This window comes from Delphinapterus leucas, chromosome 9 (assembly GCF_059928025.1).
Source record: "Delphinapterus leucas isolate spDelLeu-1000000601 "Yukka" chromosome 9, BTC_Dleu_Yukka2, whole genome shotgun sequence".
NCBI classification, from domain to species: Eukaryota; Metazoa; Chordata; class Mammalia; order Artiodactyla; family Monodontidae; genus Delphinapterus; species Delphinapterus leucas.
The window spans coordinates 4,437,375-4,453,030 of record NC_143137.1 but is presented as its reverse complement, the minus strand read 5'-3'; the positions used below and the strand labels follow the sequence as shown (position 1 = coordinate 4,453,030).

The window sequence follows — 15,656 nt, the reverse complement described above, 5'->3', positions numbered from 1 at the left end:
TTTATTATTATTACGTTTTTAATTGTAAATGAAATGTCTTCCAGTCCCTCCCATGCAGCATAGATATCTGGGGTTGGGGGGGTTGCCTACACGGCAGCCACCCTCGCATGCTCATGCCTCTGAGTCTCTCCATTCTTTGGGCCACCATCGACCTTGGCAGTTCAGGTCATTGTCCTTTGCCAGGAGCTTGGAGGAAACAGTGGCCCTCATGGAGCCCTGCAGTAGCAGCAAGTCAGCACCAGCTCCTGGGGCCTTGCTGGGACCCTCGGTCCTCGGCCATGGGAAGGGCTCCCATCCTGGTAAACCTGTGTCCCACTCCCTCCACCCAGAACCCTCAGGTCCCATGCGTGTCCTCCCGGCTTCTATCAGTACTGATGGCCTTGGCTGATTGTAGAGGAACTTCTGGTTCTGGGATGACCCTTCAGAGTCACCCTGGAATGGGGGGGCCAGGTGGGCCTTGATTGGCACTCATCAGTCAGTCTCTGGGTGCAGCCTGACCCTGCCTCCACCCCAGGATGGGGCAGGGCTTGAAGGTCTCGGTTTGGCCACCAAATCTCCCTGCGGCCTTGGGAGTGAGAGCTTCAGTCAAGGAGGAGGGAATCGACCGTGCACGCTCCATACATGTCTCATGTTTATATAGATGATTTGGCAAATGTAGACAAGAAAACACTTTCATCCGTTATGTCGACAACCTGAGAGAAGCATATTTCATTTCTGTTCCTTTTGTCTGTTATGTCTTGACGTGCATACATTTTTTTAAAATGAAACCATTCCACACAAACCTGGCTTGTCCACCAAGCTAGCCATTTTCCCATTTTTTCTCACGTTCACCCCTACTCCTACCTTGCTCTGCTCTGTGTCGTGGAGACTCCATTTTCCAGGGTGTCTCAGATCCTTGTTGGGCCACTGGGAGACTGAATGGAAGCATGGGGGTTGGCAGGAGACAAAGTATTCTTCCCCCGCTCTCTTGCTCAAGGGGGTGGCCCCAGCACTCACAGACTGACGATCCCAGCCCCTGGTCTCTGAAAGCAGGGCCGTACTCGCTGCCTAGCCATGCAGCGGTAACACCTGCCTGCTTTGCTAATCTTCAGGTTGGCTTGCCATTCCCTGCTTAATTACCGACGAGATGGAATTGCTGAAAACCAATATCTTGTATTAAATATCCTTTGTCTAAAATACTTAGAATAGTTTTAATTAATCCCCAATTTTTGGACTTTGAGGCTGTTTCTTGTTTGTTCCTCGCAGCGTTGAGCCACGGCCCTCTTTGTTACTAAATCTTTGTGCGCACTCATGATTATTTTATAAAGCTAAATTCCCAGAGGCGGAGGAATTACTGGCTCGAAAGGTTTAAAGCTCTTGTTCAGCTATTGCTAACTTTCCTTCCAGAAGGTTTTACTAATTGCTGATCTTTTCTTGGTCACTAACTCTGACTTAATCCCTCACCTGGGCCCTCCGAGCCCTGGATTTCCAGTTTGCAGCGTGTGGCTGCAGACAGAGCACCATGATGTAAATGATGACCACAGCATTGTGCTATGTAGAACCTGCACAAGTGTCCCCAGCAGTTCCGCTGACCTGAACACATGGAACAGAATGGGAATAGGCTTTGTCTAGAGTGAAAGAGTGGCTGAAAATTAAAGGCGCTGAAAGGGTGGAAATTGTGATACCATGTTGCCTCTCACTGCGCGGGTGTGTATACTTCTTCTGTCAATTCTGATGCCTGGCACCAGTTCCTCCTCCTCCAAGAAGCCTTCCTGGATTTTACCTGGGCACTCACTCAAAAATGATGTATTGTACCGTTCTCATATTTCACTTGTATATGTCTTTCTATTCCTGTCTTCAGGTAAGCTTTCTCATTTGGGGCAAGCCTAGTTTCCCTGCTCTCCTGTCCCCTCTCTGCCTCCCATAGTGCTTGTAATAATGCTGTAATGACAGGCATAGTTGAATAACTTGTTTCTTTTGTTGGAATTCTGGTGATCATTCCTGCCCCACCCCCACCCTGGGGAGTCAGTAACCTACTATTTTTCCAAGGCCTAACACTTTTTTCCTAAGCTGAAAATGCTAATTCCCACCCCCAGCTCCTTGGTATTTCCCCTAGGATACTATTCACATCACAGTTGGAAGAGTATTAGGCTTGTTTATTACTCTCAAGGCTGCACCCCTGCTTTCTTTATCTCCTAGGCTGAGGGCAAGTGCCACCTCATGTATAGGACAGACCCTCAAAGTTGCAAGATTTAGCAAGTGAAAATACAGGACACCTAATTAAATGTGAATTTCAGATAAATAACAAATAGATTTTCAGTGTAAGGATGTCCCATACCATCTTTTTGATATACCTATGCTAAAAATTATTCATTGTTTATCCAGAATTCAAATTTAACTGGGCATCCTATATTTTTTCTGGCAATCCTATGCTCAAAGAAATTGTATTGTTTTCATGTAGTATTGATAATGCCAAGGAACTGTGGGCTGTACATATTTGCTTTATGTGAGTTTCTAAAGAACCACTGATATCTTAAAGTAATTTACCTATTTACTTTGGCTCCCCTTCCCCCCAACCCTTTGTGTCTAACCCCCATTTGTCCCTCTCTGTGTTTACTTTAATCCCTTCACTGCCTCTCTGAGGATTCTAAGGAAGTTCTCACAGCAACCTAAATCATATACACAGTTAATCTAGAATAAACCTAGCAAAAAGCATAGATGTTCTACCCATTATTATAAGTGGGGCATTGAAATCTCCAATTATTATTGTTAAATTGTTCATTTCTCCTTTCAGTTATGTCAGTTTTTGCTTTATGTATTTTTTCAGCCTTTTCGTTAGGTGCGTATATGTTTACAATGGTTATACATTCCTGATGAATAAGCTCTTTTATTATTAGAAAATGTCTCTCTTTGATTCTAGTCATTTTTTTTTGTTAAAGCCCTTTAGTCTGATATTAATATAGCAACTCCACCTCTTTCAAGGATGCTGTTTGCATACATTTTTCTATCTTTTAATTTTCAACCTTTTTGCCTGTCCTCTGAATCTAAAGTGTGTTTCCTGTCCACAGCATGTAACTGAGTCTTTTTTTTTTTTAAAGCTAGTTTGGCAATCTCTGTCTTTTGATTGAATTGTTTAATCCATCCACATCCTGGTCTGCTTCTCCTGGAGTGACACACGTGCTGTATGAGCAGAGCTGGGTTGGCGTGGTAGTCCCTGGTCTTCTATTCTGGTCTGCTTCTCCTGGAGTGACACACCTGCTGTATGAGCAGAGCTGGGTTGGGGTGGTAGCCCCTGGTCTGGAGTGACACACGTGCTGTATGAGCAGAGCTGGGTTGGAGTGGCAACCCCTGGTCTTCTAGGCTTGTACTCCTGCTGTGGAGCCTCTGCTTATGAATCAGCTGGTATGGGGTCAATCGAGGCCTCGGTATTGTCAGCCCATCATACCTGGGGTAGACGTTCTGTACCACAAGGTAGGAGTCTCATCTTTTCAGCCATGCCTGCCTGGAATTCTTTTTATTTATTTATTTATTTATTTTTGGCTGCATTGGGTCTTCATTGCTGTGCACGGGCTTTCTCTAGTTGTGGCGAGCGGAGGCTACTCTTCATTGTGGTGAGCGGGCTTCTCATTGCGGAGGCTACTCTTCATTGTGGTGAGCAGGCTTCTCATTGCGGTGGCTTCTCTTGTTGCGAAGCATGGGCTCTAGGTGCTCAGGCTTCAGCAGTTGTGGTGTGCAGGCTCAGTAGTTGTGGCACATGGGCTCAGTAGTTGCGGTGCATGGGCTCAGTAGCTGTGGCACATAGGCTCTAGAGTGCAGGATCAGTAATTGTGGCGCATGGGCTTAGTTGCTCCACGGTGTATGAGATCTTCCCAGATCAAGGCTTGAACCCGTGTCCCCTGCATTGGCAGGCAGATTCTTAATCACTGCGTCACCAGGGAAGTCCCTGCCTGGAATTCTGAAGGCCTGAGAAGTACCCGTCACCTACCCTTTCAAAGTGAAAATGTAGCTCCACTGGGAGTGAGGTGGGGAGAGAGCCCCCGTCTTCTTAGCTGCATCTGCTCAGGTCAGAGCACCTGTGGTCGAGTTACCCAGGGCTGGGGGGCTGGGGGTGGGAGGGGGCTCAGATTCCATAGACTTTCACTGTTTTTACTGAGATTTAGTAGTAGATTTTCTTAAATGAATGTTTCTCCATTCCTTTGCTAAATGCCCTTAGGACAATTTCCAGAGGCTTTAGGTGGTTGTTTAAAAAAATAATTTTCACTAGTTAAGTGGTTGTTTTTCTGGGGAAGATGGGTTGGCTGGACTCCCCAAGCTGCCATTCTAGAATTCCGCCTCTAACTGCGACTCTGAACTACATGAAATAAAACTTTTCTTTTTCTCAATTGTCCGCACCGGCATGTGGGCTGCAAACCACCATTTTTGTCTGATGGAAAAGTTTAGCACAAGTATTCTTATTTGCAGTAAGTGACACTGAGTCCTCTGATATTACGTATTAAATATTTGTAATCCTACATTTTTGATCCAGAGAAGGAAACTCACTGGTATAGCTGCAGTTCATGCTCCATGAATATTTAACCCAACAACCTGTGAATTTTTATTACCCAGTGCCTTTGGACCAGTAGTCTTATTATAGTTTTAAATCCTCAACTTGGTCTTAGAGATAAATTTATTATTTTGTATTTGCTCCCTAGGGAGAGATTTAGTCTAGAGTTTTTATGGGGTTTTACGACAAGACGACAGTGCTCTGTGGGTCCTTAAAATGTTTAGTTGTGTGCATCCTGTTCAAATACTTTGAGATTTTGATGTTTGCTGGAGAATTTATCTACTCTCCTTTACCCTCACTGCTAATGGTAGACAAAGATGCCAACGAAACCAAAGCAAGCAGCCAAGTTAGCTGTATGCTCTGCTATGTTCCAGAGAACATTTCATCTTTGGTGAAATTCAGTGGGGCAGGGGTGTATTTCTCCCCTTTGACTTTTTTTTTTATCGGCAGTGCTGCGCAGCTTGTAGGATTTCGGTCATCCTAGGTCCTCAGCAGTGAAAGCATGGAGTCCTAACCACTGGACTGTTAGGGAATTCCCTCCCCTTTGCCTTTTAAGGATTACTTACAAGGATTTGTTAGTATCCTTCACATATATCTAATGCAGTACGCCGTATGTGCGTATTTCCCATTTAACACTTGAATCATTGAAATGTATGGAGGATCCATTTAAGCCACATTTACTAAGTAAGTGGGCTGTTAGAACATCATCATGTGGGCCATAGCTTTTAACCAGATATAGTTTTAATTTAACTCTTTAGGCTCATGGAAACTGGCTAGTCACCCCTCCCTTTCCTCTATCGACCAAAAGCTTATTGAAGACTTACTATGGTTAATACTCTAAGTGATATCTCAGGGATACAAAGAAATATTAGCCTGACTCTCTTGCAAGGACCCCTAGTTCTCCCAGTCAGGCAAACTCTATGTGTTAAATTATGAAACAGAAGTTTGTTTTGTCTTTTGGATTCTCTCTCCTATGTGTTCCTTTCTTCACAGACATTATCTGGACTTTTATGTTGCTCTTCCTTTCATGCGTTCAAACACTGCTTTGAAAGGACATTCCCGCTACGTGGATCTAAGGCGATGCTTTGGTCTTCTAAAGGAATTTGTGGGCCCAGCTCTTCTTGTTGTACAGACTGTGCCCTGTGCAAGGGCACCTGGCTCAGGGGGCAACATGATGGGCTGAATTCAGACCTTAGTCACTTTCCCAGCCCCGGGTCCTTGTGGACTATTCCAGAAAAAGGGATCTCACTATAGCTTTTCTGCCCTAATCCTAAATGGACCACCTTTGACTAATTCCTATGAAGGTACCATGTGTGTAAGCTGACAGCGTAAATACTGAATTTTAAGGAAAGGACCTGTCGTTTATTATGGGGTTTCAAAAAGTCAGGGAGAAGATAGACTATTTTAGGGGGCCTAGGGTCCCCCCTGTGATTAAGAACTCCTAAGATGAAGCTTGAAGTCTGCCCTACTTCAATGCAGAGCAGACTCAATGGCTGCTACCCCTATATCCTATGTATTTGTGAGAGAATTGTTCACATATTGGTTAAGAGGTAAGACTGAAAACCCCTATTGGGCATTTTGAGTTAAGCTTTGAGCTATAGATGTTCCTGGGAAAGAGAGGATGATGAATTAAAACAGTTATAAGAAACTGTAACTCAGACAGGTGCTCGATGTCAGTGATCTTGGCCAAGACAGGGTCAGTGATCTTGGGTCAATGGAAAGAGTGAGCCCAGGTACGGATGATCACTAAGATCAGAACTGGGGACCTGGGGTCCAAAATTTAGATGAGAAAGTGCAACTTAAGCATCCAGCTGAAACCTGATTGAGGAGGACAGTCATCTAAACCATCGTCAAACTCCCCGACCATGTCAGTCTACGCCTTGCACGTTTGAGGTGAACGCAGAACTAGAGAAAACTATTGGTGAGCCAGGGAAGCACACGGCACACCCAGGCCTTCTATGGAAACTTTGAATGGGAATGGTGTCTGTCTTCTAGCTTAAGGAGAGAAGAGACAGAAAGCAAGAGGACCTGGGCTCTTACCAGAGTCAAGAGCAAAGCCTGTTGGCAGAACTGAGGGAAAAACATGGCACTGGGGACATCTCTGATTACGTGTATGGGGACCTTGGGTCTCTTCTTAGCTCTGGATCCTATTCTTCTGGCCGTAAAAATGGAGACTGTGCTTCAGCACACACGTGGGCAGCCTTTCCTCTTTTGGTTTAGCATTTCTTGGGAATCCAGGGCCAGAGGGTGTCACCATGTCCCAGGTCTACCTGTGCCTTGATGGCAGAAACGAGATCGAGAGAGAGAGGGAGAGGGTGAAAGAACGGGAGAATTTGTTAGTTCCATTACTGATTCTTTGTGAGTTTCTGTAGAGGGTTTGTACACAATTAGCAGCAAAGTTTGGAGAGAGCCGGTGCATTTTATGACCTTGTAATATTTAGTAGGGTTTTTTTTGTCTCTCATTTCTATGACTTTTGAAACAGTTAAAAGATGCTTACTTGGCCCCCATTTTGTTGGAGAGACCAAATATGCAAATTGAACCTAATATTATGAAAAAAAATCTTTGTGATCAGAATTTTAAATGGTAATTTATTAATGGCTAGGTGTTGCAAAGATACATGGTTGCATTCAACAAGGAGGGCAGCTCATGTAGCCACTAATAATCCAATTATTATGCATGGAACTGGAGAACTGTTTCTCCATAAGTAATGTGCTCTCCTATTTATTACAATAATTAAAATAGTTAACAATGACTCTATGAATTTTGTTTTGTAAATTTTGTTTACAAACCAGAGAATGACTTCACTTTTGAGTCATTTTTTACTTCTGCAAGAGGGGATAGACGTTGATATTGCTGTGAGCTCCAATCATGCACCGAAATGTGTTTAATTCCACCTAACCCCAGTAGTACAATGACATACCTGCTGCATAGAGTCTGGCGTTCACGCTGAGACTTTCTCATCGGTAAAACTGTTCGCAGTACTGTCATCACGTGTGTAGTGTGTTTTGTTGGGTGGATGCATGTCTTGGGGTTGATTCGTGTATGGTTTTAGCAATTGCCAATGTTCCCCCAGTGACACAAGCAGGCTTCGTGGAGGAAGTCAGATTTCCAGAGTTCTTAGGACAGGAAAAACTTCCTAAGATAAAGAGAACGAACGTCTGCCAGGATCAGTCCTAGGAATATGATGTTTTTTTGTTTTTTTGTTTTTGGCTGCATTGGGTCTTACTTGTGGCACTCGGAATCTTCGTTGTGGCATGTGGGATCTTTCCTTGCAGTGCGCAGGTTTCTCTCTAGTTGTGGCGTGTGGGTTTTTCTGTCTCTTGTTGTGGCACGCATGTGGGCTCCAGGGCAAGTGGGCTCTGGAGTTTGCCACATGTGGGATCTTAGTTCCCTGACTAGGGATTGGAACCCACGTCCCTTGCATTGGAAGGTGGATTCTTTTTTTTTTTTTAATTAATTAATTTTATTTTTGGCTGCATTGGGTCTTCGTTGCTGTGCACGGGCTTTCTCTAGTTGCGGCGAGCGGGGGCTACTCTTCGTTGCGGTGCGCGGCCTTCTCATTGCGGTGGTTTCTCTTGTTGCGGAGCATGGGCTCTAGGTGTGTGGGCTTCGGTAGTTGTGGCGCATGGGATTGGTTGCTCCGCGGCATGTGGGATCTTCCTGGACCAGGGCTCAAACCCGTGTCCCCTACATTGACAGGCGGATTCTTAACCACTGCGCCACCAGGGAAGCCCTGGAAGGTGGGCCACTGGGAAAGTCCCAATGTTGTCTATTTTAATGGGGGTTCTCAAGCTTCATCTTCAGCAGCTTCATCTGGAGAACTTATTAAAAAGCAGATGCCTGTGTCTACCTCTGATGAGTCTATTGTGTATCTGTGGTGGGTTCAGGCATCTGTATTTTTTATAAGCTCCTCAGAAAATCCTGGTATATACACTATGTTTGCCAATAAACCTCATGTGTTCTATTCCAGTAATTTTCAAAGAGCCACATCCTGAACACTTTTTTTTTTTTTTTTTGCAGTTCACGGACCTCTCGCTGTTGTGGCCTCTCCCGTTGCGGAGCACAGGCTCCGGACGCGCAGGCTCAGCGGCCACGGCTCACGGGCCCAGCCGCTCCGCGGCACGTGGGATCCTCCCGGACCGGGGCACGAACCTGTGTCCCCTGCATCGGCAGGCGGACTCTCAACCACTGCGCCACCAGGGAAGCCCCTGAACACTTTTATCATGAAAATTGGTAAGCTGTTGATGATCTTTCCTTGCTGGGCTACTTCCTTTCACTGTAGATTACAATGGCTAGTAAATCGTGATGTAACACACCAGAGCTTAAAATGCAAATGATTCATTCTGTTGAACAACTCAATTTATCAATGTCAGGCTTTCAGTATAGTTAAATATTTTAATAAGCCTTTGTTTTGTTGGCTGAAAATTAGATATTCTATAGCATTGTTCAATAACCATTATTTGTAGGATTCTTGTTGGATCGATACTGCCCGGAGTTCCCCTCATGTGCTAACTCAACCCTGTGCTAAAAGTTTTCAGGCCCCAGGTAAAACGGTGTGAAAGAATGAGCCTACCCGAGAAAATGTAATTAAGAGTTTAGAACTATATTCATTGATTTTGGAGACTTGGCTTTTCTTCGAGTAAAAATCAGTTTTAAGTATTTTTAAAAAAGGATTATGAAGGATTTGCATTTGTTTAATGTGAACTACAATTCTGCAAGTTGCCTGAAATGTCGCCATTACATAATTAATCCTTTAATTTAAATTATGGTCTCTGGTGTGTCTGTCACAGTAAAAGTGCTATTTGGTGTCAGTCTAATGATATTTTAGAGGTATTGCAATGGAGTGAAAAGGCCACTGCAGTTGAAACAGAAGATTTGCAGTTATTAACTCTGTTCTCAGCCAAGGCACCTGACTCTCTGAGCGCCGTGTGGGGCTGAGAGCTGAGTAGGGTATAACAGTATCTAACAATCCCTCTTCTCAACCGTACCCCCTTCTCGCTCTGCAGAAAGCAAATCCATTATCAGGCATCAGAGTGGAAATCTTCTCAAGAGTGTGGACACCTGGTTTTTCCTGAGAGCGGTCCTTGATGGGAGACTGACTGGGCTGGTACAGTTGCCGCCCATGTAAAGGGTTGCTTTTCCCACCTTCTCTGCTTCCTCATCTTTCCTTTTCTCTCATCCTTTTTTGGGAGCTCAGGGCTGGATCAGAGACCATCGCTGTGATGTTCCTGAATCATTCTCAGAGAAGCAGAGAGAGTGATGGTTTTTCTTCTTCCACCAAAACTGGCTACCGTCTTTGTATGTTAGTTCCATTCTCATCTAGACCAATGTCCGAGGGACTCTGAGTCTTTCTTTATTGAGTTTATCATTCTTACGCTTAGCAGTTAATATTTAGGGTAAAAATTCCCCATGTTGGAGGAGAAAGAAAGGACACAGAAGCAGAAATGATGGTGGCATGAGTGGGGAAGAGTGAGAAGTCTGGCCTCCTTAAACGTCTACGTTCGGAGAAGGTGGGGCTGAATTCTAGGGGCCTTGGAAGCCAGGGTGAGCAGTTTAAATTTGATGGAAAAGGGAAAATGGGGCCAAGCATGCTCTGAGATGCAGGCTTGCCTACAGGAAATTTACAAGGAGCAGTTCCCAGAGCAACGCCCGTGGAAGGGAGGAGAGTGGGCATGGCTGAGGCAACCTTGGCATTCGGGCATCAACAACAACCTCAGCTGATGGCCCGGGGAGCTCGGAAGCTGGAGCATTTTCAGGTGGTCCCATGGTGCCCCGACCTTTTTCCTCCCACGGTGGCCCGTCATGAGGTGTGGCTTCCTATGCCCCCAGCGGTGTGATCTGGGGTGAAGGAGCTCTCTTCATTTGAGGGCAGTTTGCAGAGGGGGTGACAGCTGAGGGAGGTCCATCTTCTGGGGAGGGGGACAAATCCTTCATCCCTGGAGGAGGATCTGGGTGGCACATCATGATGTCCGTCACGGGGCATCACTGCCGTGTCTTAAGGACATCTACTGTCAGTGGCAAAATGGTTATTTGGAAGTGGTTAGGTGCCTTTGGCAGAATGACCAAGCGAGTCCTTCAGGCTGAAAGAGGAAACATCCCCGAAGGCTGTAGGTTTACAGCAAAGCTCTCTGGAGGAGTGAGTGGCATAAATACAAACCAGCATTACACCTAACGGCACTCGGTCCCGTACAGTTGGCACCTGACTGGCACTGTAGCCATGTTTAAACGTGCCATCTCGCTTTGCATTCTAGAGAATGCAAAGCCTGCTGGTGGCAGGCTGTGTTTCATTACCATTCTGCTGGTTGTCAGCATTTTTGTGATAAATTAGAGGCATGTAATTCCCAGAACAAATGAGCCATTTTGAATATTGTGAGATGTGTAATTGAATGTGGTACTAGCCTGTAGAATAATTGAGTTTAGAGAAACAAATATGCAAGAGTTTGGACTGAACAACCTGACAGAGGAGGAACCCGACAGTCCCCAGACCTCCTGATTCAATCATTGTATGGAAGTGACACACAAGGAGAGCAACCATGCAAAAGCCACACACCTGTGCATTCAGTTATTTTCCCCACGAACAGTTGAAGCCCGTATTAAATTTCATTAATTTTACTTATTACATCAAAGTTATTGATCGTACATAGGACATGTCTTTAAATCAACTCAAGTCAATCAACGTTATGGCCCCTCCATTAGATCACGACCTTAACCAGCATGCTATACCCACTAAATGCCAGTAGCAGCCCACAGGTATGACAATCAAAAAGTTGCCCCCAGTTGATAACCACTGCTATAGACCCGTCATAATGAAATTTTAAAATAAGCTTCCAAAGGACTAGGGTGATTTGCAAGTAAGTTAATTGCCTGGTGAAACAAACCTCAATATTCTTGAAAGAAAGACAACAAAATCCATACAGTAAACAAGGCTGCATTTGTAATGTTCAGCGTACACTCCGTGGTGAGCACAGCTACACAGATCACCTGGTAGGAATAAGGGCCCTGCTTCCCCTGCTGCTGCCATTGCTGTGGCAGGCAACCTAGTCGTCATCTCCCTTCAGGATCTGCCTGTGCTGTGGAGGCAGCTTGCTCCAGGTCACACCCTTTTCCTGGGGGATTGGTATGGGGGTATAAAGGCCTGGCCCCCTTGTGTCAAGTTGGGAAATCTCTGAAGAAGTTAAAAAACAATTAATAAAGGTGTTAACATGGATTTAGGAGTACTAAAAACTCAGTTAATCAAGAAAATCTAACAGAAGAAAGGAATGTGGAAAAAAGGAAACAACAGATAAGGCTAATAAAAAACACATCGCAGTGTGGTAGACTTATCCCAACTGTATCAATACTTATCTTAAATAGAAATGTACTAAGCAATCCAGCTAAAAGGCAGCAATGATACACAAAGAAAAGCAGCAAGATCATATAAATGTTATTTACAAGAGATGCATTTGAAACATGAACAAAAGATGAGTTAAAAGGAGAAGGACAAAGAGGCTTATCATGCAAACTTTAATCTTAGAAAGAAAGCTGGTGTCATGGACCGAATGGGGTTCCCCCCAATTCGTATGCTGAAGTTCTAACCCGCAACGTGACTACATTTGGACATGAGGCCTTTACGGAGGTAATTAAGGTTAAATGAGGTCAAAAGGATGGGGCCTGAATCCTATAGGACTAGTGTCCTTATAAGAAGAGGAAGAGACACAAGAGGTCCCTCTCCCACTTTGCACCTGTGCCCAGAGGAAAGGCCATTGAGGACACAGCAGGATGATGGCCGTCTGCAGCCAAGGAGAGAGTTTTCACCAGAATCCAACCCAGCTGGCACCGTGATCTTGGACTTCCAGCCTCTGGAACTGTGATAAAATAAGTTTCTGTTTTTAAGCCACCCAGCCTGGGTTCTTTTGTTGTGGCAGCCCAAGCGGACTCCTACAGCTGCAATGGGTATGTTAATATCCAACAAATTAGACTATGGGAGAAATAAGGCATATTATCAAAGATAAAGATGTTTCACAGTGGTAAAGGAATCAGTTCATTAAGAGGAGAATCCTAGATGTGGAGATTCTCACCCAGATCCCCCTTCAAAAAAAAGAGCCTGCTGCCCCGCTCTCGGGGCTGCAGAGAGCTATCTCATGTCACCTTTCCTGGGGCAGCTGGCATGCCGAGTGAGGCAGGCTGGAAAGACTCGCACACTCTGGCCCCATGTGGGATCATGTGATGGGCAATACTCACTCCAAGGCTCCCCACTAACGGTCAAGGACTTAATCTCTGCTACAATCCGGGCACTGCTTTCCAAGTCAGGAAGCTCCATGCAGCAGAAGGCAGAGGTTTATTCCGGAACTCTCCCGCTGGGGTTTGCTTGAGACTTATCTACTCCTGGAACCCTGGCACCTGGATCTGCCGGGCATGTGGCCTACCTGGGCGGGTCACTGGATTTGCTGCAGAACTCTCTTCTGCCCTGGTACACACCTGAACCTGGATTTTGGAAATAGCATATGTCAGACTTCAGAATCTTGTTCTAGCCTATTACCAGTTTAATTGAAAGGCTGCAGAAAAGGTCACTATGCCTTTTTTTTTTTTTTTTTTTGGTGGCAGGTGATACAAGTTGCAACAACCTGTCTTGACGGTGGAGGGGCATTTTGACTTGCCCCGGACCACTGGATGTATAAAACTTCACTACTGGGGCAAATTGGCGAGACTCTGAATCCCCATAGAATTTTCTCCCAATAACTGGCAAGAATAGATCTCACTGGGACATGCAGACATAACATATAACACGTAACAGTTTGTTTTCTGATTCTGGGTAGTGATTTGGAAACACCATTGGAATTCATGGCTTAGAATCGTAGATCTATGTTCAAGCTACTGATATGTTTCCTTTTCATTTGAACTGTTGTCCTGGAAACCTTTGAAGCAACCAGAGGTGAAGCAAACGCCTATGTAGCATTGAGCTGCAGAGTCTCTCTCTTCTGCGTCTGAACGTGGGTCTCTCGTGGGAATCAGAACTGCTCACAGACTCTCAATCTGTGCAAAAGGAATATCCTTGGGAAATTTCATGAAGGAAGCACACTTGTGCTCCATTTGTGGTCTCTCTTCTCTGCGGTGACTCTGTGATAATAAATGTGTTTAAAAATCCATGACAGTGGGGCATCTATAGATGGTAGATTGTTTTGAATTTTTGTCAGCATCATAAACAATTTCACATTTCAAAAGAAATTGCTACTGAAACACTCATGCACAATGTAGATTTGCATGCACAATGTAAAACCCAGACTGGTTTGAACAAACAGCACAGTGCTGCTTGGTTGTCTTAAATATTGGCATAGATAAAGATGTATTATTCATCTCAACTCTTTCCATTGCTTTGAAACAGAAAATAATTTCTGTGGCCAGCTCTGAATAAATATGTGAGTTGGTGCCTTAGCAATCATGATATGTTCATCTAGTTTGATGGGAAATGTAGAAATCCTACCTCATACTCCAGTTTTAACTTCTCTTCTTCAGGTCTAATTGCCCTTTCACCTGCTCTTCTTTACATAGCTCTTTGAGGGGATGGGGTGCTGTCTCAGTTCAGAAGGGTCTTCTCTGTGTCCTCCAGAGACAGAGGACACAGTGGGTCAGGTCTGGGTTGAGGGATGGGCCTGAGGTTGGGCTGGTAGTGCTCTAAGTCAAAATGTCCAAAGATCAAATTCAAAGAGTTTCAGCCAAGGCCTTGTGGACCCAGGAACTCTGATTCCAGAGTGTAGGAGGTCAGATAACAATGCCAGCTAGGAGACAGAGCAATAAAAGTTCAAGAATCCCTGCTAACCTGTCAGAAGACTCAGAGGCCAGAATTAAGGCAAGACACATGACAAAGCCTGCCTGGGGAGTGAGGGCATTCCTGGGGAAGGAATCTGTTCTTCAGGTCATTATACCTGAAGGTAACACTGTTGCTTGTTGCTACCACTGGCAACCAACATAGTTGTGCACAGGGAACTAGATTGTACTTACACTGTGAAGTATAATTTGTGGTTTAAAATCATAGACTTCTATAGTAAATGAGAGTCTCAGACCACAGATTTTTAAACGTCTGGACTTAATTTGTATTCAGGCCCTCATTCTACCAGTCACAGTAATTTGTGGTTTCCCCTTTTCTGTTTCTCTGGGATGATGTCCAATTTCTGAGGGCAAGCACTGATTAGATTTGGGGTCCTGTGTCATCAATCCAGGAAGACAGGTGAAGAGTCATGCCCCAGTGTCACCCTCAATGCCCCTCCAGAGCCAGGGTCTCCTGCTGCTTCTGGCCCACTCCAGACCACAGGAGAGTTAGGCCATCCTACACCAACAGCTCCTAGAAATCCTCTGTACTCTTCCTAACTGCGTTGGAGTACGGCCTTCTCCAAGCAAGACCTCTCCACACATCCCCTAAGCCTTCAATGTTCATGGCCGATCAAGGGGCATATCATTTGGCGGGAAAATGGCATTTCAGTGGCTGGATCTGGTGGTGCTGGAGCCATTTCTCTCTACAGAAAGAGGTTCGATACTTAGAGGACCCCTTAGTCCGAATCAGCAGGTGTAAGCCTCATTCTTCGCTTTTCAGGTGTTCTTCTGCTGTCCAGAAAATCGAATCTACAAGAAAGTACAACAAGCCTGCATTCTTTCCCTTTCCCTCTGTTTCGGGATGACCAATCTTACAGAATTTTGTTGCAGTTCTTCAGTCACAGCTTCATCGTTGTCTGTGATTTTGCAAGCTGGCCATGACGTCTGAATCTGATTATTCCACCCTGGGTTACAGCCACTGCTTCCAGGGCACTTGGCTCTATTTGTAGGACTTTTTATCAATTCATGACTGTCTGCGTATTCCTGGAGATTCTAGATAAGCCTTCCCATATTCTGGGCTCAAATTTTGACTTACAAATCGGGTGCCTAAAAAATGTAACTTATGTTCCAAAATTTCATGTCTAATTTGAGGCACCATTCCATCAGGGTGATAGACATTTCATATGAATTTAGGGTTCTTCCTTCCTCACTTTCCTAGGGCAGCATTTAAGTTCTGTGGGCACATGGCAACAAGGCACAGAGGGAAGGATGCTGCAGGAGTAGGTCTCAGCATCACTGACAGCCGGCTGAGAGGTCCGGAGACCTCTGGTCTTTGGTCAAGTCTGT

The 15,656-nt window shown here is 45.0% G+C and overlaps 1 protein-coding gene across 7 annotated transcripts in view; it reads left to right on the top strand.

The window, feature by feature from the left end:
- Positions 1–15,656, top strand: part of LOC111176411 (actin related protein 3B) — a 289,879-nt gene that overhangs the window by 221,422 nt on the left and 52,801 nt on the right. For 6 of the 7 annotated variants that reach the window (XR_016394224.1, XR_016394226.1, XR_016394225.1 and 3 more), the window contains one exon: positions 8,544–15,656. This exon is cut by the window's right edge. The gene's annotated coding sequence lies outside the window, so the exon portion shown is untranslated. The remainder of the gene's footprint in view (positions 1–8,543) is intronic. The other variant, XR_016394223.1, reaches the window with a different exon arrangement.